The sequence below is a fragment of the Pantherophis guttatus genome, chromosome 8, assembly GCF_059756535.1.
Source record: "Pantherophis guttatus breed Tessera chromosome 8, ASM5975653v1, whole genome shotgun sequence".
NCBI classification, from domain to species: Eukaryota; Metazoa; Chordata; class Lepidosauria; order Squamata; family Colubridae; genus Pantherophis; species Pantherophis guttatus.
In genome coordinates this window covers 4,626,352-4,652,500 of record NC_142070.1, presented here as the reverse complement: position 1 = coordinate 4,652,500, position 26,149 = coordinate 4,626,352, and positions in this window count along the sequence as shown.

The following is a 26,149-nucleotide window of genomic DNA, read 5'->3' as shown; positions in this document are numbered from 1 at the left end:
GAAAACGGGGCCTGGGAGGGCCGCACATGCCCCCCCCCTGGGCTCTGCTTTTGCTGGCAGAGCGCTGCAGGAGGCCTTCGTGGCTGAAAACGGGGCCTGGGAGGGCCACGCATGCCCCCCCTCCGGGCTCTCCTTTTGCTGGCAGAGCGCTGCAGGAGGCCTTCGTGGCTGAAAATGGGGCCTGGGAGGGCCGCACATGCCCCCCCCCCTGGGCTCTGCTTTTGCTGGCAGAGCGCTGCAGGAGGCCTTTGTGGCTGAAAACGGGGCCTGGGAGGGCCGCGCACGCCCCCCCCCCGGCTCTGTTTTTGCTGGCAGAGGGCTGCAAGAGGCCTTTGCAGCTGAAAACAGGGCCTGGGAGGACCACGTACAGGCCCCCCCGGGTCCATTTTTGCTGGCAGAGGTACTGTAGCCTGGTCCTTCGCTTTTTCCAGGGTGGCCCCACAGGCCAGATGTAAGCACCCCATGGGCCTGATCCGGCTCACGGGCCTTGAGTTTAGACACCCCTGCTATAGATGCAGTACCATTAAGGACTCCTCATCGAGTATGGTTGGTCAGCCAATTACGAATCCATCTGTTGGTGATGTTGTCTATCTTACATTTTTTTCTAGATTACCAAGAAGTAGGCAGTTCACTCTCCAAATTGTTGGAAATGTAAAAAAGTCCCTGGAACATATTGCCATCTCTGGTGGACATGTCCTAAGGTGAAAAAATATTGGGCTAAAATTAGAAGTTGGATAGAAGAGATAATTGGTTACAATGTGGACTTGAAACCAGAGACGTTTTTACTGGGGATATTGACTAGAACCTACAGTAAAGAAATTAGATATTTGATTTTGCATATAATTACAGTGGCAAGGATAGTCTACGCACAGTCCTGGAAAAATGAAAAGGTACCAACAGAGGAAGAAACGATTAAGAAAATCCTGGACTGTGCAGAGATGGCTAAATTAACAAAAGAAAGAAAAGAAAAGGAAGACACAGAATATTATCAAGTATGGACTAAGTGGTACGATTGGCTGGAGATTAGGGAAAGTAAAAGTGAATAAATGATGTGACAAGTATGTAAAATACTGTAAATGAATACAATTGGAAACAAAGGGATGATAAAGATAATAAAGGATGAGAAAAATGGGAAATGTAGAAAATTGAAAGTAAGGGGAATGAAACTGATATGTAAAAAGAAACACATATTGTGTGCTTGTGTTTTGTATGTTGTGTTGTGTTGTTGTAACATTAATTTTAAAAAAATTTAAAAAAGAAGAAGTAGGCTGTCAGGTTTCGCTGCTATCTTAAATAAACTTCATTCTCAAACGCAAGGTCTCTAATGAATCTTTTTTTTATTTAAGAATAGAAAGAACGACATCCCTGAACTCTTTGTGCAGCCAAAACTGGCCGCTCCTTCCAAACCCCTCCCTTTCCGTTCTTCAACCCCAATATCTCATTGGCCATCATGCAGATCCATCTCTTCGTCCCAAGCACTTTCTTTTCACAGGAATTCCCCCCTCCCTCTGTCACCCAGGTAACGCTATCTTCTAAAGAGCAGGAAACTAGGTAAAAGTTCATGTCAGCATTAAAGCAAAGCTTCTCCCTTCTTTCATTCATGTCAGTGCTGGAGGAGATCATAATTTGGAACGCTGACATAGGCAGTTCGGAGGGATTGGTGAACCGGTAGTGGCAACCTGCGCCGCCCAGTGTTGTGGCCCGTACGCGGCCTGTGCAGCTAGTAGCTGATTCCGACAGCGAGGAGCCTGGTGTGGTGCTGCGCCAGCAGCCTGTGCAGCTGGCACTCAAGTCGGACAATGAGGAGGCTGGAGAAGATGTGGTGCCAGAGGCAGGGATTCAGCCAGGGCCTTCAGAACCTCCAGAAGCTCCTTTAAGTGAAGAGGACGAAGAGGAGGAGCCACTTCTCGATGCACAGGCATGCAGAGCTGCCAAAAGGCAGGAGTGGCTCCTGAGGAGGAGGTTTCCTCGAGAGTAAAGCTTAGGGCTAATTGGCTACTCCCTTAGCCTATTTAAGGAGGAACGCCAACTGAAGCACTTTGCAGGGAACAACTTAGTTCACATACCTTCCTGTCTTGTCTTGTTTATCTTATCAGCTTCCTGCAAATTGCTTCTGGGCATTCTGCCAACCATAGTAAGCTTTCAGTTATTATTCTTTGAATTCTTGGCGGCTGTTAATGCAATTAATTAACAGCCGTTGTTGTAAAAAACTGGTTTATTTAGTAAACTAAGATTTGAACGGACTTTGTGTGTGCTGCATTCTTTGGGGTCCGTAGCTGGGGCAGAACATTCCCTCCCACCCCAGCTCTTTGCCGTCCTACTTACCCGCATGCATTTTTGGTGTGCGGCAAACCAGTTGTAAAAGTATGTGAAATCCACCTCTGGGGATTACCCCAAACTCTGGAAATTAGCTATGCAATTCTCATCAGCTCCCGATCCAACCTGACCCAAGTGTCACATTAGACTGATCGGATGTCATCGTTATGCAAACCAGATAATTCGCATTATCGTGTCTCATTTGCATAATTGCTAGCAGGTGCTTCACCCTGGCCTTCTCTTGCCTGTAATGAGAAGGACAAATAGGAGGCCTCTTGTGAAGAGCACAAACTGTTTGACACAGTTACAGGGGAGGCAAACTCATCGGCAGTCCCGAGGCACGATTACACGTATTTAGCAATTAGCTGAGGAAAAGCTTTCTTCTTCTTCTTTTTTTTTTTTTTCTTTTTTTCCCCTGGTTCAATCATCCGTAATGTTCGGCCCTCTTTAATTATTTTAACAAAGGCAGAGAGAGAGGGACACAGTCTGCATCTCAAACCCTCAACGTGAGGCCCTCAAAAGTTTTCCGAATCCCTTCCTTTGTTCTCTCACCATCTCGCTCGTGACTGAGTTTCCCAGTTTTTTTATTTTATTATTTTATTTTATTTTTTATTTTAAATTTATATACCGCCCTTCTCCCTGAGGACTCAGGGCGGTGTACAGCCAGAATTAAAAAACATGGAATACAAATATTAAAAACAATTAAAATATATATAAATTTGGCCCAAAATTAAAAATACAAACCAATTAAAACATTTAAAAAACATTTAAAATTTCTTCTTAAGCCAGCCCGGCTTGCTGGAAAAAGTGGGTTTTAAGGGCATGGCGGAAGGCGCTAAGTTTTGCATCAATTGCTGGAAGAAAATAGCATTTTTATTACGGTCACTGACTAGAATTACCAACACAAACACGTGAAATTTTTTTTTAAAACTATGCCTCACCTCTTTATTAATTAATTAATTAATTCATTCATTCATTCATTTTTAAATTTGTATACCGCCCTTCTCCCTGAGGACTCAGGGCAGTGAACAGCCAAATAAAAACATAAAGTACAAACATTAAAATACAATTAAAAAGATATATATAAATTTGGCCCCATGATTAAAAACAATAACAAACAATTAAAAACATTTTTAAAAGTGTTAGGCCAGCCCGGCTTGCTGGAAAAAGAAGGTTTTAAGGGCACGGCAGAAGGCACCGAGGTCTTGGATTCTCTTTATCTCTGGGGGCAGCTGATTCCAGAGGGTAGGTGCCCCCACAGAGAAGGGCCTCCCCCTGGGGGTCACCAGCCTACATTTAGAAAAATTCAGAAAAATTGCACGGATTCGAAGGATTTTAAAGATGAATATTCAATCGAGACCAGATCTTTTGGGATCGATGGACATACAGCTGGGGAAAAAAATTCCTGGAACTTTTTTTACGTACAAGTGGACCTTGATTTGCGACAGCTCATTTAGTGACTGCTCGAAGTTACTACCATTTTTCACACTTATGACCGTTGCAGCATCCCCATGATCCAGTGGTGAAATCCAAATTTTTTTACTACCGGTTCTGTGGGTGTGGCTTGGTGGGCGTGGCTTGGTGGGCGTGGCAGGAGAAGGATACTGCAAAATCCCCACTCCTGGCTGGCCCCGCCCACCCTGCCCCTTTCCTCCCAGGAGTCCCCACGCTAATATAGGTAATGCGGGTCCAGCTAGATGATCACTGAAGGGCCCTCTTTATTCATAGTATTGTAAGAAAGAAAATGTGCTTGTTTAAGCAAATGTATCCAGTTGAAATAGTACAAAGGCAGACAAATTCCTTTGAAGTAGAAACATTCTATAAGAGGGGCCCCTCGGTTGTCAGAGATAGAGACATTTGGTGATATACAGGTTAAAGGTTGGTGATATACAGGTTGAAGGTTAAAGAGACCAAAAATTACCACATGAAATATCAACAAGAGATAATTTGAATCTATGCTTCGGTGATTTACAAGAAGAATTATGATTGTTTGGCAAGAATAATATGAAACTTAGTAATTAGAAAAATGTCATTTGATGTAACGAATGTCTGAAATGATAAAACTGCTGACTTAACAGAATCCTTTGTTTGAAAATGTGTAAAACTGGGGTCTCAGGATCATAAAGTTGTTCAAAGCTTCATGTACAAAACTGGCTCTGAACCTATTGTGCAATACACTGTCTCTGACTAACCTAGAAAAGTTGTGTTGGTCTCATCATTCCACAACAATGCGGCCCGTTTTGGATGTAGGAAACTGCAGGGTGCACACGGAGGCTCGGGGACGGCGAAAAATGGGCCTACCAGAAGTTTGAGAAAGCCGGAAATGGGCCTTTGGAGCCTGGGGAGTCCGTTTTTGCCCTCCCGGAGGCTCAAGGAAAGCCTCTGGAGCCCGGGGAGGGCAAAAACGCTGCCCCCCTCCGCCATGGTGCAGGAGGCCGACAGTCCACGCCCATCATGGCCATGCCCACCCAGCAAACAGGAAGAGAACCCCTTGCTAAAATTTTTGAAGCCCACCCCTGCCTATCAGTATTTCAATGACAGAATCCAGAGGATTATAGGGTGTTTTTTTAAAAAAAAAAAAAAACACACATTTGGGAATCTTGTAAGAGAGAAAACAGAAGCTATTTGAACCAAAACAACAAACCTATTTTCAGGAGATCAGTCACAAAGATGTTAGTTAGATATGCATTCCCGAACTCGGATTTACATAATGCAATTAGCATAATTAGAAGCATGCTGAATATATTGCATTGATATTTGCGGCATCTTTTCCGAATACTGTTTTTTTCCCATCATTTTTCTTCCATTTCTGATAAAGTATCATTTCATGACTACAGGTGCCGAAGCTTCAAGCTACAGTAAACAGATTCTGAAATTATCCTTAATTGTATTCTAATCATCTCACTGCCTCTTTTGGGCAGTATTTTAAATTTCAGATCAAGCGGGAGGCGGAATAATTCGTCATATTTGGAAAACTAGACATCTGCCCTTAATTCCACCTCAATTGTAATTAGTAATTCCCTCTTATAGATTTGATTTATTGATTTATCAGAATTTTTAACCCTGCCTTTATTATTTTTTTATAAATAACTCAAGGCAGATAATAATAATAATAATAATAATAATAATAATAATAATAATAATAATAATAATAATAATAATAATAATAATAATAATAATGAGGAGGAGGAGGAGGAGGAGGAGGAGGAGGAGGAGGAGGAGGAGGAGGAGGAGGAGGAGGAGGAGGAGGAGGATAATAAATCCTTCCTCTTTCTATTTTCCTCAGAAAAACAATCCAGTGAGGCGGACTGGACTGAGAGAAAAGGACTGGCCCAAAGTCATTCAGCTGGCTTTCATGCCTAAAGTAAGACTAGAATTTACCATCTCCTGGTAATTGGCCCAAAGTCCCCCAATCAGTTTTCATGGCTAAGGTGGGACTAGAACTCACAGTCTCCTGGTGATTGGCCAAAGTCACCCAGTCAGTTTTCATAGCTAAGGTGGGACTAGAACTCACTGTCTCCTAGTGATTGGCCCAAAGTCCCCCAATCAGCTTTCATGGCTAAGGCGGGACTAGAACTCATGGACTCCTGGTGATTGGCCCAAAGTCACCCAGTCAGTTTTCATAGCTAAGGTGGGACTAGAACTCATGGACTCCTGGTGATTGGCCCAAAGTCACCCAGTCAGTTTTCATAGCTAAGGTGGGACTAGAACTCACTGTCTCCTAGTGATTGGCCCAAAGTCCCCCAATCAGCTTTCATGGCTAAGGCGGGACTAGAACTCATGGACTCCTGGTGATTGGCCCAAAGTCACCCAGTCAGTTTTCATAGCTAAGGTGGGATTAGAATTTACGGTCTCCTAGTGATTGGCCCAATCTCAATTGATCAGCTTTCATGCCTAAGGCAGGATTAGAACTCACCATCCCCAGGGGCCCTAATCACTACACCAAACTGGCTTTGTGGCATTCATTTTCTCTAGAAACCTATAAAACCAGCCATGACATTTGCAAATGACCAGGTTTCAAGAAAGATCAAGGTTAAGACTGAATCCAAGTGTTCCATTCTACATGTGAAACAGAAGCTCAAAAAGTGAAATCATTGCTAATAACAGGGTGGATTTCTTAAAGGTGAAATCTTAACCTGCAGATTCCAATTTTCCATATGCACTTTCTCCACAATGCATATGTGAATTCAGAAGTAATAGATCTCCTCGTTAGACGTTTCCTCCAAAGCAGCTTTGCTCTGCAAGCATATGCCACTATGCCCAAGGGTGGGATTCTACCGGTTCGGGCTGGTTCGGATGAACCGGTAGCTCCGATGATCAGCTGGGAGTGAACCGGTTTGCTCCGACAATCAGCTGTTCAATTGCGTGTGCGCATGTAGCGAAGCTCATGATCACAGAACCAGTTGTTAAGCGGGTAGGATCCCACCACTGATTATGCCTCTTGGTGATATAGTCACTCCTGTGCATTTAAGGTGGTTCTGTAATGGAATGTAGACTGGATTCCCAAGAGAAAGGTAGTCTCTTCCAGAGGAGCAACAGACAACGCAGTTCAGATAGCTTGTGTATGAGAAAGAGAGTGAAGACGGTTCCTCCTCAATAGTTCCCAGAGTATACATTTAATAGTGCAAATAGTCTGCTTTAGTTTGGCAAGATTCTAATCTGTAAGTGAGGAACAATAAAAGAAACTGCTTAGAACAGGGGTGTCAAACTCGCGTCATCATGGCGTCGTCAAGTGACGTATTGTGACTTTTTGCCCGCTTCGCTAAACCAGGCATGGGTGTGGCCAGCACAACTCATCCGGGCTGTGAGGTTGACAACCCTAGCTTAGAAGAATCTCCTTGGGTTTTTGATAGGTTCTGAGTTGCAGGAATTGGGTATGTCTAGTCCAGTAGTAGGTTTCACATACCTTTGCTACTGGTTTGGAACTGTGAGTGTGCGCATACACGCGTTCACTTTGCTCGGGCACGGCGCTTCTGATGACATCCGGGCGAGTGGGCAGAGCCTCCCGCCGCCGCCACTACCAGTTTGCACGAACTGGTAGAAACCCACCACTGGTTTAGTCTAGTGAAAAGATGGAGTAGGGATAGCAGAATTCAAGTATTTGAGAGGCTGCCATAAAGAGGAGGGGGTCCACCTATTCTCCAAAGCACCTGAAGGCAGGACAAGAAGAAATCGATGGAAACTAATATAGGGCAGACCCAATCCAGAACTGATGAGAAATTTCCTGATAGTGAGAAAAATTAATCAACCGAACTGCTTCCCTCCGGAAGTTGTGGGTGCTCCACAGTGATGGGTTTCAAATTTTTTTACTCCCGGTTCTGTGGACGTGGCTAGGAGGGTGTGGCAGGGGAAGGATACTGTAAAAATCTCCATTCCCTCCCCAATCCAGGGGAAGGATACTGCAAAATATTTATTTATTTATTTATTTACTTATTTATTTATTTATTAAATTTATATCCCGCCCTTCTCCCCGAAGGGACTCAGGGCGGTGAACAGCCAAGAATTAAAATAACATACAATATAAAAGTTAAGATAACTAAAAATAAATTAAATTAATCGGCCTCCCAATTTAAAACCCCAAGATATACAATTAAAAACTAACCCATAAAACCTATTCAGGCCAGGCCGGCTTGCTGAAATAAAAACATCTTCAGGGCCTTACAAAAAGTGCGGAGATCCGGGATCAGTCGTATTCCGGGAGGTAGCTCGTTCCAGAGGGCGGGTGCCCCTACAGAGAAGGCTCTTCCCCTGGGGGCCGCCAGCCGACATTGCTTGACCGACGGCACCCTGAGGAGGCCCTCTCTGTGACAGCGTATTGGCCGGTGGGAGGTTATTGGTAGCAGAAGGCGAATCTCCATTCCCTCCCCAATCCAGGGGAAGGATACTGCAAAATCTCCATTCCCTCCCCAATCCAGGGGAAGGATACTGCAAAATCCCCATTTCCTCCCCAATCCAGGGGAAGGATACTGCAAAATCTCCATTCCCTCCCCAATCCAGGGGAAGGATACTGCAAAATCTCCATTCCCTCCCCAATCCAGGGGAAGGATACTGCAAAATCTCCATTCCCTCCCCAATCCAAGGGAAGGATACTGCAAAATCTCCATTCCCTCCCCAATCCAGGGGAAGGATACTGCAAAATCTCCATTCCCTCCCCACTCCAGGGGAAGGATATTGCAAAATCTCCATTCTCTCCCCAATCCAGGGGAAGGATACTGCAAAATCTCCATTCTCTCCCCAATCCAGAGGAAGGATACTGCAAAGTCTCCATTCCCTCCCCAATCCAGGGGAACGATACTGTAAAACCTCCATTCCCTCCCTAATCCAGGGGAAGGTTACTGCAAAATCCCCATTTCCTCCCAATCAGCTGGGACTCAGAAAGCAGGAGAATAGATGGGGGCGGGGCCAGTCAGAATTTTTACTACCAGTTCTCCGAACTACTCAAAATTTCCACTACCGGTTCTCCAGGACTGGTCAGAACCTGTTGAAACCCACCTCTGGTGCTTCATCACTGGAGGTTTTCAAGAAGAGACTGGACAACCATTTCTCTGAAATGGAATAGGGTTTCCTGCCAGAGCAGAGGGTCAGACTAGAAGACCTCCAAGGTCCCTTCCAACTCTGTTATTTCTGAGTTGTCATCTTCTTGTTGCTTTACCCTGCATAGGTCAATTTTTTTTTTTTAATTTGATTTATATGCCGCCATTCTCCGGAGACTCAGGGCGGCTTACAATGCGTTAAGCAATAGCCTTCATCCTTTTGTATATTTTATACAAAGTCAGCTTATTGCCCCCACAAACTGGGTCCTCATTTCACCTACCTTAGAAAGGATGGAAGGCTGAGTCAACCTTGACCCTTGGAGAGATTCGAACCAGCAGTAATTGCAGGCAGCTGTGTTAATAACAGGGTGCTGAGACCACTGTACCATCAAGGCTCTTTCCCTGCTGCTGAGTTTCACAAGGATTGAATTTCTGATTCTTCCCTCGGTGTATCTCCCATTTTCCCAACGACAGAAGCCATCACCTCGAGAAGTAAAAATAAACTTCACATCCGTGCGGTGGCTTTAGCGTAGCAGAAGTCACCTCGTTTCATACCGATCTTTCAACACCCTTGAAAAATTCATCAGTCATTGGAAAATTCAGAAACACGCAGAGCCGTGTTTGAAGATGACCGAAATATAATCATTTTATTAAGGTCTTGTTTATTCACAAGATACTCGATTCTCGGTGTGAGGGGCGCATCTCATTACGGTTCAAGCTGTTCATTTTTTTCTAATAATATCGGTTACTCGGCACAATATGCCAACATTAACCTAGTGATGTTTAAATGAGCCGGGAGTATACCTCAACCTTCAGCTAACGCACACTAATTCCATTTCTGTTCCTCGCACAATAAAAGCATCAACACTCGTTCCCTTTCGGTTCACTACCCAATGAAAATGTGACGAGGTGTGAAATGCGAGGAAGAAATGCAAAGTGTTAGTACCACTTTCTAATGCTTGCAATATTCCATCCGGTTTGGGTCACCATGGTACAAAAAAGTTGTCGGGATTCTAGAAAGAGTGCAGAGAAGAGCAACCAAGATGATTAGGGGCAGGGGTGAAATGCTCCCAGTTCGGACCGGATCGCTCGATCCGATAGCGATGGTGGCGGATGGCTCGGAGAACCGGTAGCAAAAATCCCAGCGCCCCCCCCTCCACCACCACCATGCCCAGCTGAGCTGCACAATCATCAGAGGCTTTTTTTTTTACTTTTAAAAGCATTTTTTCTACAACCTCTTCCGACAAAAAAATGCTTTTAAAAGTTAAAAAAAAAGCCTCTGATGATCGCGCGGCTCAGCTGGGATCGTCAGAGGCTTTTCAAAGCATTTTTTTCTGCAACCTCTTCGCCGAAGAGGTGGTAAAAAAATGCTTTGAAAAGTCTCTGATGATCCCAGCTGAGTTGCCTGATCGGCAGAGAGGCTTTTCAAAGCATTTTTTTAAAAGCCTCTCTGACGATCCCAGCTGAGTTGCCTGATCGGCTGAGAGGCTTTTCAAAGCATTAGAAAAAACGCTTTGAAAAGTTAAAAAAAAAAAAGTTGGCCACGCCCACCCAGTCACATTAAACCCCCCCCCCCATACACAAAGTCACACCCACAGAACCGATAGTAACAAATTTTACATTTCACCCCTGATTAGGGGGCTGGAGGCTAAAACATAGGGAGAACGCTTACAGGAATTGGGTATGTCCGTCCAGTCTAGGGAATGGAAGTGTTGAAAGAAATGTCCATGTGAGTTCAGTTCCAAGTGGGGAAAAAGACACTGGAAACATGGAGACTGCTTGGGAAAATGGTTTAATGGTGGACAGGATTCACATGGCTTGAGTTCCTGAATAGGAGCGCATGGCTTGAGTTCCTGAGTAGAAAACAAAGAAAGAAGCCCCCGATGCTGGGAGTGCCTTGATTTTATGCCGTCTGTTGGGCCCCACCTCTGAGTTTCTTGTTCCTATATAAGAAATGTATCCTGATTGGTTGTCAAACTCCCAGGTGGTCTAGGGGGTCTCAGCTAACTTTGTAGGTTGTCTCTCAAGCTGCTTGAGTCTTGCCATGTGGTGAGTTTCTGTTGCTAGATGGGTCCTATTGTGTTGCAGATGATGGTCCATTGACAAAGGTGGGGGGGGGAAATGAGTGAGCTTGGCTGAGGCCTTAATGGCCCATTGACAAAGGTGTGTGTGGGGGGGGGGTAGGAAGCTGCTTTGTCTTTAAAACATGTTTCTCCATTTCTCATCCGGGGAAATATAATATTCTGCCTTTTTTAAATATTTCCTAAAATATTTCATTCTTCTAGGAGAGGGGTGAGTGCTAACTTCCTACAGAAGGACTAGGGGTGCCACGATAGCAGTTTTCTAGTATTTGAGGGGTTCCTACAGAGAGGAGGGGGTTAACCTATTCTCCAAAGGACCCATCTTTGTCAATGGACCATCATCTGCAACACAATAGGAGCCATCTAGCAACAGAAACTCACCACATGGCACCTGGGAAGATTACATCAGCCAGCAAGGCTAGCTAAGACCCCCGCCCCCTGGGAGTCTGACAACCAATCAGGATACTCTTTTGGGGCCCCAGGAAGTTCAAAGCCAGAGAGGGCATAAAACCCAGGGACTCGCAGTATCTCACCCCTTTTCTGTTCAGGAACTCAAACCATGTGATCCTGTCCACCATTAAACCATCTTTCCAAACAGTCTCCATGTTTCCAGTGACTTTTTCCCCACTTCGAGCTGAACCCAGAAGGATAATTCTTCTAACACACTTTTTTTTAGCAAGTCATTAAGGTCATAAATGGAGGTTTATCTGTGTCCTCAGGATCACCTTCGTGGTGCAAATGGGTGTGAAACTGTTGAAAGGACTGTGTTGTAGATTGGAGATAGATGAGGCCGTATCCAGGGGTGGGCTGCTGGGGGTTCGCAGGGGTTCAGGAGAACCTCTATCTAAGATTCTGTGCAATTCGGAGAACCCCCAAATCCCACTCCTAGCTGGCCCCGCCCATCCTGCCCCTCCCAGGAGTCCCCGCACGGCCTGTTTTGGATGCTGGTAAGTGCAAGACACTCGCAGAGGCTCAGGGAGGGCGAAAAATAGGCCTACTGGAAGTTTGGGAAGTTTCCGGCCTCAAGAGGGCCTCCAGAGCCTGGGGAGGCCATTTTTTGCCCTCCCGGAGGCTTGAGGAAAGCCTCCAGAGCCCAGGGAGGGGAAAAACACCCCCCTCAGCCATGGTGCAGGAGGCCGACTAAGCCATGCCCACTAGCAACTGGGCAGAGAACCCCTTACTAATATTTTTGAAGCCCACTCCCCTCTGTTGTATCCCTCCCCCTCTGTTGAGAGAGGGCTGTTCAGTCTTGACACAGATGGCTTCTTTGACCCCCCCTCTTTCATCCTTCCATTCCCCACCATCCAGTCAGACCTGAAGAAGCCTCTTGGATGAGAAGCGAAACGTCTTCAAAAGAAAAACCAAGAAAGTCCACTTGCCTCTTGGAAAAAACAGCACCTTTGGGACAACCGGGACCTGGATGATGGAGCTCCTACGCGAGCTGCACTGGCTCCCGGTAGTCTTCCGGGTGCGATTCAAGGTGTTAGTTATCACCTTTAAAGCGCTCCATGACTTAGGACCTGGGTACCTACGAGACCGTCTTTTGCCACCAATAGCCTCCCACCGACCAGTTCGTTCTCACAGGGAGGGGCTACTCAGGGTACCGTCAGTCAAATTATGCCGACTGGCGACTCCCAGGGGGAGGGCCTTCTCTGTGGGGGCTCCAACCCTTTGGAATGAACTGCCCCCGGAGATACGGAATATCCCTGATCTCCGTGCTTTCCGCCGTGCCCTCAAGACCCTGATGTTCCAACAGGCGGGGCTAAACATACGAACATGTGAATGATTTTTTAAATGTTATCTAATTCTGGGTTTTATTTAATTGACCAAACTAAGTAATAATTTTAATTAGCAATTTTATGATGTTTGTGTGTCTATATTTGTCTTGACTGTACACCGCCTTGAGTCCTACGGGAGAAAGGCGGTATAGAAATATAATAAATAAATAAATAAATAAATAAATAAATAAATAAATAAATAAATGAATAAATAAATAAATAAATAAATAAATAAATAAAAAGCATTAAGCCCACGGCTGATATCAGAGGAGGCCTGAAAAGGAAGGGAAAACACAGCTCCGGCAAACAGATCGTCTCGCCGCTGAAACCTGTCACCTGATGAATCAAGAGTTTAATTTCACCTCTTACAGCCTGAACAAGCCAGGTGGAATAAATCAACAATGATTCATGCCTAACCTGAGCATAAATCTGCATAACAGGAGGCGACGGAGGGAAACAGGGAGTTGATCCACGAAACGTAAATGATGGCGCTGAAAATTCAGTATATAAACACAGCCAAGGAGAGATGAAGGGGAGAAGGGCCACCCATGCAAGGAATGGGGTTTTTTTTTTTCCTTGTAGAATTAGGTTTCTTTTCTTTTTCTTTTTTCTTTTTTTTTTTTTTGAACAAGTTTTATTAAGTTTTTCTTTTACATACTTTTTTTTTTGAAAAAAGTTTATTTTTATTTCTTATACACATATTGTAAATGTACATTCTTTTATCCATAATTGATGAGAGAGAGAGAGAGAGAGAGTATTGGCGTATTTGGGTCTTTTCCCGTGTAAGATTGAGAGTATCTTGGTGACGTTTTGACGAGGTCCCACTTGTCATCTTCAGGCTGGTGTCTTCCTCCTCCTCTCCTCTCCTCCCCTACTTCCCCTTCCTCTCCCCCACTCCTCCCCTCTTTTCCCCGTTTCTCACCTTCTCGCCTGCTCTTGTCCCCTATCCTTTCTCCCTCTCCTTCCCCTTTCTTCCATTCCTCTCTCTCCCTCTCCTCCTCTTACATACATATTTTATAAACAGAGTATTGACCAGGTCACATCTTATGCAATTTATAACATAGTTATATATTGATTTGTATAATCTATTCCAATCTCTTTTTTATTTTCTTTTTATTTTTTCTTTTTTTTTTTTTTGAACAAGTTTTATTAAGTTTTTCTTTTACATACTTTTTTTTTTGAAAAAAGTTTATTTTTATTTCTTATACACATATTGTAAATGTACATTCTTTTATCCATAATTGATGAGAGAGAGAGAGAGAGAGAGAGAGAGATTCGTAGATTTTCACGGGTACAGGTATGCAAGTCTTGGCGTATTTGGGTCTTTTCCCGTGTAAGATTGAGAGTATCTTGGTGACGTTTTGACGAGGTCCCACTTGTCATCTTCAGGCTGGTGTCTTCGGTTTCGTGCTTTAGCCAGGTTCTTCGTGCACAAGCACGAAGCCGAAGACACCAGCCTGAAGATGACGAGTGGGACCTCGTCGAAACGTCACCAAGATACTCTCAATCTTACACGGGAAAAGACCCAAATACGCCAAGACTTGCATATATCTATCTATCTATCTATCTATCTATCTATCTATCTATCTATCTATCTATCTATCTATCTATCGTGTGTGTGTGTGTGTGTGTTTTCTTTCCTTTTCGTAGGCCTTTATGTGTATTTCTCTTTAGCCAGGTTCTTCCTACGTAAACCAAGATTTTTATGCAGCTCTAGTTCAGTGAAATCCCAATCCACTAGTTTCTAGGCTTTTTTTTTTCCTGGCAGCCAGCAAGCACTCTGCTGCCCATTGGGAGACTAAGGAGACTAAGATAGATCTATTTCGGACTTATAAGTCCTCATCAGTTAGCCACACCCTCATCCCATGTATCCTCCCTGTAAAGGTACAGTATTTGTTTTCTTTCCTTTTTGTAGGCTTTATGTATATTTCTCTTTAGCCAGGTTCTTCCTACGTAAACCAAGATTTTTATGCAGCCCTAGTTCAGTGAAATCACAATCCACTAGTTTCTAGGCTTTTTTTTTCCTGGCAGCCAGCAAACACTCTGCTGCCCATTGGGAGACTAAGGAGAGCAGAGTGTTTGCTGGCTGCCAGAAAAAAAAGCCTAGAAACTAGTGGATTGTGATTTCACTGAACTAGGGCTACATAAAAATCTTAGTTTAGGTAGGAAGAACCTAGCTAAAGAGAAATACATACATACATACATACATACATACATACATACATACATACATACATACATACATATTTTTTCTAACGAAAGTATAAAAATAAGACATTTTAATCACATTTGGGGTTGCTCTTCTACCCTCTCTTTCCCCCTTTTCACAACAAACCTTCTTCTCCTTCGTCATTCTTTGCCCTCCCTCCCTCCTCTCCTCTTCTACGTTCTTCCTCCTCCTCTCCTCTCCTCCCCTACTTCCCCTTCCTCTCCCCCACTCCTCCCCTCTTTTCCCCCTTTCTCACCTTCTCGCCTGCTCTTGTCCCCTATCCTTTCTCCCTCTCCTTCCCCTTTCTTCCATTCCTCTCTCTCCCTCTCCTCCTCTTACATACATATTTTATAAACAGAGTATTGACCAGGTCACATCTTATGCAACTTATAACATAGTTATATATTGATTTGTATTATCTATTCCAATCTCCTTTTTTTGTTTTTTTGAAATACAATTTGCGTATTTCAATTTCTGCCATGATATTCTTTTTCCCTACTTTTTTTTAATCTTAGCTTAATCTCTTTTTAATACACAATATATAAACAGTATCACCATCAGCCTTGCAAATGAGAATATGAGAACATATTTGTTCTATGAACACAATAGCACCACAATTCCCAAACACTGTCCGGACTGTCTGGCTTTCATCATTCTTTCCCAGGCTCTGTGGTCAAACCTTTACACTATTTCCTTTACCTGCGGGCTTTTCTTTCAAGATCTGACAACGCAACAGGGGGGCTTAAAGAAAATCTCTCTGTGTTCTAATTAATACACCAGGGCTTCTTTACTAAAAGATGATTACCCTGTGGCCACCCACAAAATAATTCAAAGAACGGTGGTGGTTGTTGTTGTTATTGTTTTTCAATCACTGGTATAGATCCAATGTCCTTGATCAAGAAGAAAGAAAGGGATGCTGAAAAGCACCAAACAGAAATGAACGGAAGGAAGGAAGGAAGGAAGGAAGGAAGGAAGGAAGGAAGGAAGGAAGGAAGGAAGGAAGGAAGGAGGGAGGGAGGGAGGGAGGGAGGGAGGGAGGGAGGGAGGAAAAATGAGAGAGAGGGAAAGGAGGGAGGGAGGGAACGGAAGGAAAGGAAGGAAGGAGTGAGAGTGAGAAAGAAAGAAAGAAAGAAAGAAAGAAAGAAAGAAAGAAAGAAAGAAAGAAAGAGAGAGAGAGAGAGAGAGAGAGAAAGGGGGAGGGAGGGGAAAGGAAGGGAGGGAGGGCGAGAGAGAAAGAAGGAAGGAGGGAGGGAAGGAAGGAAGGAAGAAAGAAAGAAAGAAAAAGAAAGAAAGAAAGAAAGAAAGAAAGAAAGAAAGAAAGAAAGAAAGAAAGAAAGAAAGAAAGAAAAGAGAGAGAGACAGAGAAACTGGGAGGGAGAAAGGGAGGGAGGGTGAGAGAGAGAAAAAGAAGGAGGGAGGGAGGGAAGGAAGGAAGGAAGAGAAAGAAAGAAAGAGAAAGAGAAAGAGAAAGAGAAAGAAAGAAAGAAAAAAGAAAAGAAAGAAAGAAAGAAAGAAAGAAAGAAAGAAAGAAAGAAAGAAAGAAAGAAAGAAAGAAAGGAGATACAGAGAGAGAGAAAGAAAGAATCAATTAATTAATCATGAATTAATTAAATTGAGGTTTTCTAGTTATACTATTATCTCAGGGATAATGTTTAATGTTTTCTTTATACATCTCAAAAGTACTGTAGTCCACGCAGAAGACAGATTTCACATCAGTCCCAATTCTGCCCTTGTTCTCTTTCTTCATCCAATTTCAGTTAGAAGTAATCCAGAAATCTCTTAGAAAAATAGTCATTTGAGACCTTATGTACAGATGTCCTATAACAACTGGATAAATGAAATGCTGCAATTGCTAACATACGAATATTATCAGTGGATAAATTTATTCATACAAGATGTGATCAATTGATATTGTTTACATGCCATCAAGCTGCCTAGCAACTCCATAGATTTAATAATAGGTGTTATTATATAATAATAGAAGTTGGATTTTTTTTTAAAGTATTTGGCACACCATATTTTTAAGCCTTGGTGTATTTGTCTCCTATTCTAATATATTTCTATATTTTGGATACATATCATCCATCTGAGGATTAAAAAAAAAACTTGTTAAAAGCAAAATCTAAACTTCTTCTCCATCTGCTCCTTAGCACTTTGCAATGATTTAATTAAAAAAAAACATTGATAAGAGCAGTATCTCTCTTTCGGGAGATTCAAGGTTAAGTAGAGATGTGACTTTACAATTTTGCATCCAGATTTTCAGATATTTAGTTAAAAACTGAGTGTGCTGTAGCTTCACTTCAGTTCAAAGAAGATAACCCTGGTAAGTTTTTTTTTAAAAAAATAATCAACCTGATCTCATATAAGATAATGAATGTAATTTTTGTCATCCATCGTTGCGTATTTTGAAAAGTGTCAAATGAGAAATGAACAGATCAAACTAATTTTAATGTCTGTATTATTAAAGCAATATTCAGCTCCAATGTTTGTTTTTTTTTAAAAAAAAAACAGTTATTTAAGGATATATTCAAATGCCCCCGAAATTCAGATTTCAGATCCAACATTATGGGGGAAAGCATAGCTTTTAAACAACAGCATTTCATGCAAATAACAATTTCCCACTAATGTCTATGATTATTTCTTTCTTTCCCCAGCGTAAGATTTTTGAATATCCACACAATACAATTCCTAATTCATGCTTTTAAATATTCATGGCTTTCATCTTCCCTGAATTTTTTAATATGTATTTTCTTGATGTCTGTATTTATTTATTTATTTATTTTAAAAAAAGAGAACTATAACTACCCTTAGTGCGCACTTTTTTCAAAATGCAAACTTACTTTCTGGGATGCAATTTTCTGAAATCTATATATCCGACCGTGATGGTGAACCCATGGCACAACCCAGCTCAGCTCCACCACATCCTGTATATGCGTATGCCTCCCACCAGCCAGCTGATTTTCGGGTCTCTGCCATGCGCAGGGACGGGGTGCATGTGGGAGATGCGTACACATACGCGGGGGAGTGCGAGGGGCGTATGCATGGGGGGTGCCGCACGCACATTGCATTATGGCTTATAAGTGCAGGGAGGCCTACTAGGCCCAAAATGGGGCACGGGGGGTGCGACACATGCAGGCAGCCCAAGTTCGAATCCAAGTAAAGGTATGACTAGCTGATGAGAGCTAAATAGCTTGAAATAGATCTATACTGGTCTCCCTTTATTTCTTTATCAGCGAAATATAAATTTGGTATAAAATGGTTTGTCGTCAGTGCGACTGCTTGAGGGCTCCTGGATTGGAGCTGAAAGGCGAAAGGGATGCAGGATGCTCCCTCCCACATGGTGGGGTAGACCAGGAATCTCGATAGAAAAATCCAAGTAAGGGTATGGCTAGCTGATGAGAGCTAAATAGCTTGAAATAGATCTATACAAGTCTACCTTTATTTCTTTATTGCCTTGAGCAATTCAAACAAACTTGGTACACAGATGACTTATTCTTTGGAAAGAAATACTGTGGGGGTAAGACACATCTAACACCCTCAGGGTGTGTGGGTGTGTGGGTCTGTCAGTGTGTGTATTTCCAGCATAACTCTGGAACGCCTGGGCCACTGAAATGAAAAGGAATGAATTATATCTATAGTGTCAAATCACAGTACTTTTGACAGTGATAGTGTGCATTTTGGATTCAAGTTCTGTTAAGATACAGCCTGGTGGGCCTTAAAATGGCTTCTACTGTACAGCCTCGTGTACATTATTATTATTATTATTATTATTATTTATTCAATTTATATACCGCCCTTCTCCTGGTGGACTCAGGGCGGTGCACAGCCAAAACTAAAATATATAACAATACAAAATTTAAAATTAATTAAAAGAATTATATACTTTGGCCCGAATTAAAACAGTGCGAATTAAAACCCATTAACAAATTAAAACTAAACAATTAATAACCATTAAAAACTAAAAAGGGGGGGCGGGGTCCACGCCAGCCCTGCTTGCTGGAAAAGAAGAGTTTTCAGGGCTCGGCGAAAGACCCGAAGATCCGATATCCTTCTTATCTCCGGGGGCAAATCGTTCCAGAGGGCGGGGGCTGCCACAGAGAAGGCCCTCCCCCTGGGGGTCGCCAGCCGACATTGCCTGGCCGACGGCACCCTGAGGAGTCCCTCTCTGTGGGAGCGTACTGGACGGTGGGAGGCTATCGGCGGCAGAAGGCGGTCCCGCAAGTACCCAGGTCCTATGCCATGGAGCGCTTTAAAGGTGGTAACCAACACCTTGAAGCGCACCCGGAAGACCACTGGAAGCCAATGCAGCTCACGCAGGAGAGGTGTCACATGGGAGCGACCCCTCGCTCCCATAATCCCCCGCGCGGCCGCATTCTGCACCAGTTGGAGCCTCCGGGTACTCCTCAAGGGGAGCCCCATGTAGAGAGCATTACAGTAGTCCAGGCGGGAAGTGACGAGTGCCTGAGTGACTGTGCGTAAGGAATCCCGATCCAGAAAGGGACGCAACTGGCGAATCAGGCGGACCTGATAAAAAGCCCCCCTGGCCACGGCCGTCATATGCTCTTCTAAAGACAGCCGTGCATCCAGGAGGACGCCCAAGTTGCGAGCCCTATCCGTGGGGGCCAATAACTCGCCCCCAATAGCCAGCGATGGTACCAGCTGGCTATATCGGGATGCCGGAAGCCACAGCCACTCAGTCTTGGAAGGGTTGAGTCGGAGCCTGTTACTCCCCATCCAGATCCGCACGGCCTCCAGGCACTGGGACATCACTTCAAGGGCATCGTTGGGATGGCCCGGGGTGGAGATGTACAGCTGAGTATCATCAGCGTACTGATGGAACTCCACCCCAAAGCCACGGATGATCTCACCCAGCGGCTTCACATAAATGTTGAACAGAAGGGGCGAGAGGACTGACCCCTGAGGCACCCCACAAACAAGGCGCCTCGGGGTCGACCTCTGCCCCCCTGCCAACACCGACTGCGACCGGTCAGAGAGATAGGAGGAGAACCACTGCAAAACAGTGCCCCCCACTCCCAACCCCTCCAACCGGCGCAGCAGGATACCATGGTCGATGGTATCAAAAGCCGCTGAGAGATCTAACAGGACCAGGACAGAGGAACAACCCCTATCCCGAGCCCTCCAGAGATCATCCACCAACGCGACCAATGCCGTTTCCGTGCTGTGCCCAGGCCTGAAGCCGGACTGGAGCGGATCCAGATAGACAGCTTCATCCAGGTACCCAGGAAGCTGTTGCGCCACCACGCTCTCAACAACCTTCGCCAAGAAGGGAAGATTGGAGACCGGACGATAGTTAGCCAAAACAGCCGGATCCAGAGCAGGCTTCTTGAGGAGGGGCCTCACCACCGCCTCTTTCAAGGCGGACGGCAAGACACCCTCGCTCAAGGAAGCGTTGATAATACCCTGGAGCCAGCCTCGCGTAACCTCCCGGGAGGCCAGCACCACGGACAACTTTATATTGCTTGCTCAAGGGTGGGTTCACTCATGAATTTATTTATTCTTGCTCCTGGAGGTGAAACTAAAAATGTTGTTTATAATCAAGTTTTATGTTAAATTAATATTATAGTGAATTTGTGAAACATTCTACTTTATGATTTGTATACTGTACTTATACTTTTAAAACCCTGTAAATAAAATTACTTTGTTTTGGCACTATATAGATAAATATATACATGCATACATACATACATACATACATACATACATACATACATACATACATATATACATACATACATACACACACACATTCTTCTTCTTCTTCTTTAAAGCTGAAACCTCTATAAATATGGACTATTGCTTGTTATATATATTCTGGTATTTTCTTCCACGGACAGGAAAGAGACACCAAAGGAGATGAAATTTTATGACTGTCCCTGCACTGCACTGTGGCAAAAGAAAACACAATCAACACATTTCTTTCCTGCTGATCTTGGCTGGTTGCTAATCTTCACACCGTTTCATCTTTTGTGCTTCCATCTAAAAAGCTTTTTTTGTTGCTTGCGTGATGAGTTTTGATTTCTGTCTCAAATGTCTAATTAACAAGAGCTGTTCTTAATTCATGCATAAATAAGCCGCCATCACGGACACGAACTATGCCTCTTGTTTAAAAGCCGCAATCGTTATTATCTGGCAAAATCTGCTAAAAATTACCTTTATTACATGCTGAATGAAGGAACAAGCCAGGTTTTCATGCGTTACATTATCTGGGGGTGACCACCTTTGGCGTGGTGTGTTCACGCCACAGCAAATCTACAGTTTGGGTCTGGAGATATTTCAATTTGCTTTATGTTGCATTGATAAGACTGCATTTGGAACACTGCGTCCAGTTCTGGTCACCATGATAGAAAAAAGATGTTGAGACTTTAGAAAGAGAACAGAGAAGAGCAACAAGGATAACAGAATAACAGAGTTGGACAGAGTCAGACAGATGGTTGTCCAATCTCTTCTTAAAAACTTCCAGTGTTGGAGCGCCACAACTTCTGAAGGCAAGTCGTTCTACCCATTAATTGTCCTCACTATCAGGAAATTCCTCCTTATTTCAAAGTTGGATCTCTCCCTCATAAATTCCCATCCATTGCTTCTTGAGGTGTTTTAGAAAATATATTGATCCCCTCCTCTCTGTGGCAGCCCCTCAAATATTGGAAAGCTGCTATCATGTCTCCTCTGGTCCTTCTCTTCACTAGACCAGCCATGCCCAGTTCCTGCAACCGTTCATCGTATGTTTTAACCTCCAGTCCCCTCATCATCCTGGTTGCTCTTCTCTGCATTCTTTCTAGAGTCTCCACATCTTTTTTTATAGTGTGGTGACCAAAACTAGATGCAAGAGATGATTAGGGGAGCTGGAGGCTAAACCATACAATGAACAATTGAGTGGAACTAGGTATGTCTAATCTAATGAAGAGAAAGTCTACGAGTGATAAGGTAGTAGACTTCCAATATTTGAGGAGCTGTCACAGAAAAGAGAGGGTTATCCTAGTCTCCGAAGTACCTAAGGGCAGGACAAGAAGCAATGGATGGAAACTTATGAGGGAGGCTTGAAATAAGGAGAAATTTCCTGATAGTGGGACAATTATTCGGTGGAACGACTTTCCTTCACAAGTTGTGGGTGCTTCATCGCAGGTTTTCAAGAAGAGACTGAACAACCATTTGTCTAGAACAGTGTTTCTCAACCTTGGTTGCTTGAAGATGGGTGGACTTCAACTCCCAGAATCCCCCAGCCAGCAGTTTCCAAGGTTGAGAAACACTGGTCTAGAATGATATTAGGTCTCCTGCTTGAGCAGGGGACTGAAAGAGAAGATTTCCAATTCTAGAATAGAATAGAATAGAATAGAATAGAATAGAATAGAATAGAATAGAATAGAATAGAATAGAATAGAATAGAATAGAATAGAATAGAATAACAGAGTTGGAAGGGACCTTGGAGGTCTTCTAGTCCAACCCCCTGCTTAGGCAGGAAACCCTACACCACTCCAGACAAAATGGTTATCCAACCTCTTCTTAAAAACTTCCAGTGTTGGAGCACACACAACTTCTGGAGGCAAGTTGTTCCACTGGTTAATTGTTCTAACTGTCAGGAAATTCCTCCTTAGTTCTAAGTTGCTTCTCTCCTTGATTAGTTTCCACCCATTGCTTCTTGTCCTACCCTCAGCTGCTTTAGGGAATAGTTTGACTCCCTCTTCTTTGGGGCAGCCCCTGAGATATTGTAAGACTGCTATCATGTCTCCCCTAGTCCTCCTTTTCATTAAACTAGACATACCCAGTTCCTGCAACCGTTCTTCATATGTTTTAGCCTCCAGTCCCCTAATCCTCTTGGTTGCTCTTCTCTGCACTCTTTCTAGAGTCTCAACATCTTTTTTACATCGTGGTGACCAAAACTGAATGCAATATTCCAAGTGTGGCCTTACCAAGGCATCATAAAGTGATATTAACACTTGATTCTATCGTGATTTTTATTCTATCCCTCTGTTTATGCAGCCCAGAACTGTGGTGGCTGCTGCTGGACACAGCTGGCTCATATCTAAATGGTTGTCCACTAGGACTCCAAGATCCCTCTCACAGTTACTACTATTGAGCAAGGTACCACATATACTGGTTGGTTATGTTATATTATACCACATATTCTTGGTTGGAAGAGACCTTGGAAGTCTTCTATTTCAGTGAGCAGGAGAGACCCTAATTATTTTTTCCCCCCTGTTTTCAATTACTGGGCTCTGAAGAACCCATCTCGAGGTCTTCATGGAAGGTTATGAAAGAGAGATCCAACCTAGAATTAAGGAGAAATTTCCTGACAGTGGGAACGATGAATTGAATGGCTTGCCTTCATCAGTTGTGGGTACTCCATCACTGAAGGTTTTCAAGAAGAGACTCGACAGCGATTTTTGCAGAACGATATAGGGTCTCTTGCTTAAGAGGGGGCTGGACTAGAAGACCTCCAAGGTCCCTTCCAATCCTGTTATTCTGTATTCTATATTTAGCAAGCGAGAAGTCAGTCTCTTCATCACGATGTATATAATTACTACTTCTGCTTCGGCATAGGGCTATAATGGAAATTGTAAGCCTGATTTATGTTGGCTGTTGTAAGCAGCAGTTGGTTCTCAAAAGATTTTAGCGAAGCGTTAATAATGAATCTTCCTGCTGCAGTTCCCCCCCCCCCCCCCCGCCATTTTTCCTCATATAATTTAATAGAAAGAAAATGACACTAATTCCCACAACAGAAGAACGGGTGGCAAAAGTGATGGAAATTGGCAGAGACGGCAAAATGGATTGTTTTAATTAAAGGGAAGGCTCAATCTAATTTTGTTCCTATTTGGAAACCGCTTCTGGACTTTGTGCTCCAAACTGGGAAAAAAAAAACCCGAAACTTTGATTTTAGGTTTTGAGGACTTTGTTGCTATATAGATATGGCTTAAAATGTTTAGAGGTGTGAAGCAAACAGTTGAGGTTTTTGTATTCAAGAGTTAGTCCTCAACTTACGATCACAATTGAGGCCTAGCAGAGATGGCTAAAGTGACTGCTTTGATCGAGGAAAAAAACCCACAACACTGTTGAGTATTGAATGGCAGATTTGAACAGAGCAATCAGGGACGCTACCAGTTCCCCAGAACCTGTCAGAACCTGCTGGATTTCACCTCTGACCTACCTGAATGTTTGAAGTCTGAAAACAGACTTTTCCTTGGAGAACAAGGAATTCTAAAGGCTTTTCAAAACATTCTGTACAGCCAGAAAAAACCCCAATTGTATTAACCGGTTGGATTGCCTAAAAATGAAAATAATAAAGCTAATGGATAAAGCTATAGCTGATTTTTTGGATGTAGCTGAATCACTGACAGCGAAAAAATAGAACAGAACAATTGATAGGAGGGGGCAAATAGAGGCTGGCTAGGTTTCTAATTTTTCACACTTACTGAAAGCAAAACCCAGTATTTTATTTCTACATAAAACTCATCCAGGGGCAGCCCAGTAATTTCCTTTGAAAAGCAATTCCTATAATCAGATCTATTTTTCAGCTGTTTCTAGCAAATAGAAAGGAACAGCAATGCTTATCAGCCAAAATAGCCCTTTTATAATAATGAAACGCAATAAGACAAAAATGAATGTTAGGCCATCCTAGAAAAATACATTACATTACAGAGAAATTTCCCCAGCATCTATCTATCACCTTCACGCTAAGAAGCTAACGTTTATTAAATGCATATTGGCTAAATTTGAAAGGTTTAAAAGCGGAGAATGTATTAAGATTTTAATCCGGAATTAAATAAAACTCCAACAATAGGCAAAGATATAAAGAAATAGTAATAACGATCAGTTCGAACGTATTTTTTTAAAACTACAAATTGTCAGAGAGTTGTAGAAAGATTTATTTTAACGGAGAAAGGCTAAGCAGAGGGTTCTCGACTTACAACCAGAATTGGGACCAGAATTTAGTGAGGTGGTTGTTAAGGAAGTCATGTCCAATAGTACGATTTTGGGGGAGGGGGGGTTGCCATGGTTGTTAAGCAAATCACCGCAGTGGTTAAGTGAGCCCAGATTCCCTAATGAATTTGCACGTTAGAGATCCTGCAAAATTTGGAACGCTGCAACCACTGTCAATACCTGCTGGTCATCGAGCACACAAATTTGGATTTCGTGACCACGGGGATGCTGTGATGGTCATAAGTCTGAGGAACAGTCATAAATCACTTCCCACCCGCCCCCCATTGTCGTCGTAACTTTGTGCAGTTGCTAAATGAATGGCTATAAATCAAGGGCTACCTTAGTTTCTTTTTATTTTAGGAAGACATAAGAGAAGGAAGGCAGGACAAGAAACAATGGATGGAAATCAATCAAGGAGAGAGCCAACTTAAACATAAGGAGAAATTTCCTGACGATTAGAACAATTAATCGGCGGAACAGTTTGCCTCCAGAAGTTATGGGAACTTGGAAAGGCCACCCTTGGAATATTGCATTCAGTTTTGGTCGCCACGATGTAAAAAAGATGTTGAGACTCTAGAAAGAGTGCAGAGAAGAGCAACGAAGGTGATTAGAGGACTGGAGGCTAAAACATATGAAGAACGGTTGCAGGAACTGGGTATGTCTAGTTTAATGCAAAGAAGGACTAGGGGAGACATGATAGCAATGTTCCAATATCTCAGGGGCTGCCCCAAAGAAGAGGGGAGGGTCAAGCTATTCTCCAAAGCACCTGAGGGCAGGACAAGAAGCAATGGGTGGAAACTAATCAAGGAGAGAAGCAACTTAGAACTAAGGAGAAATTTCCTGACAGTGAAAACAATGAATCAGTGGAACGACTTGCCTCCAGAAGTTGTGAGTGCTCCATCACTGGAAGTTTTTAAGAAGAGATTGGACAACCATTTGTATGAAAGGGGATAGGGTCTCCTGATTAAGGTTGGACTAGAAGACCTGCGAAATCATTCTAACTCTATTATTATATTCTGTTCTACCTCACCAGCTCCAAAATTTCTTCAACGTCAGGAAATCAACGGGTGAAAAGGAAGATTAGGGAAATGGTTAGAAAAAATATTAAGCAGGACAGCAAACCAGCCTTGGAGATGGTCACGCAAGGATCTAGGTCAGTGATGGTTAACCTATTTGCCAGGAGCGGGGGTGGGGTCGTGTGCATGCATGGCCACATCCATAATTCTATGCACCCTGCCCCTGCGCACGCATGTGCGACACCCCCCCCCCCCCCACGTTTCCCACGCTCCTGGCACACGA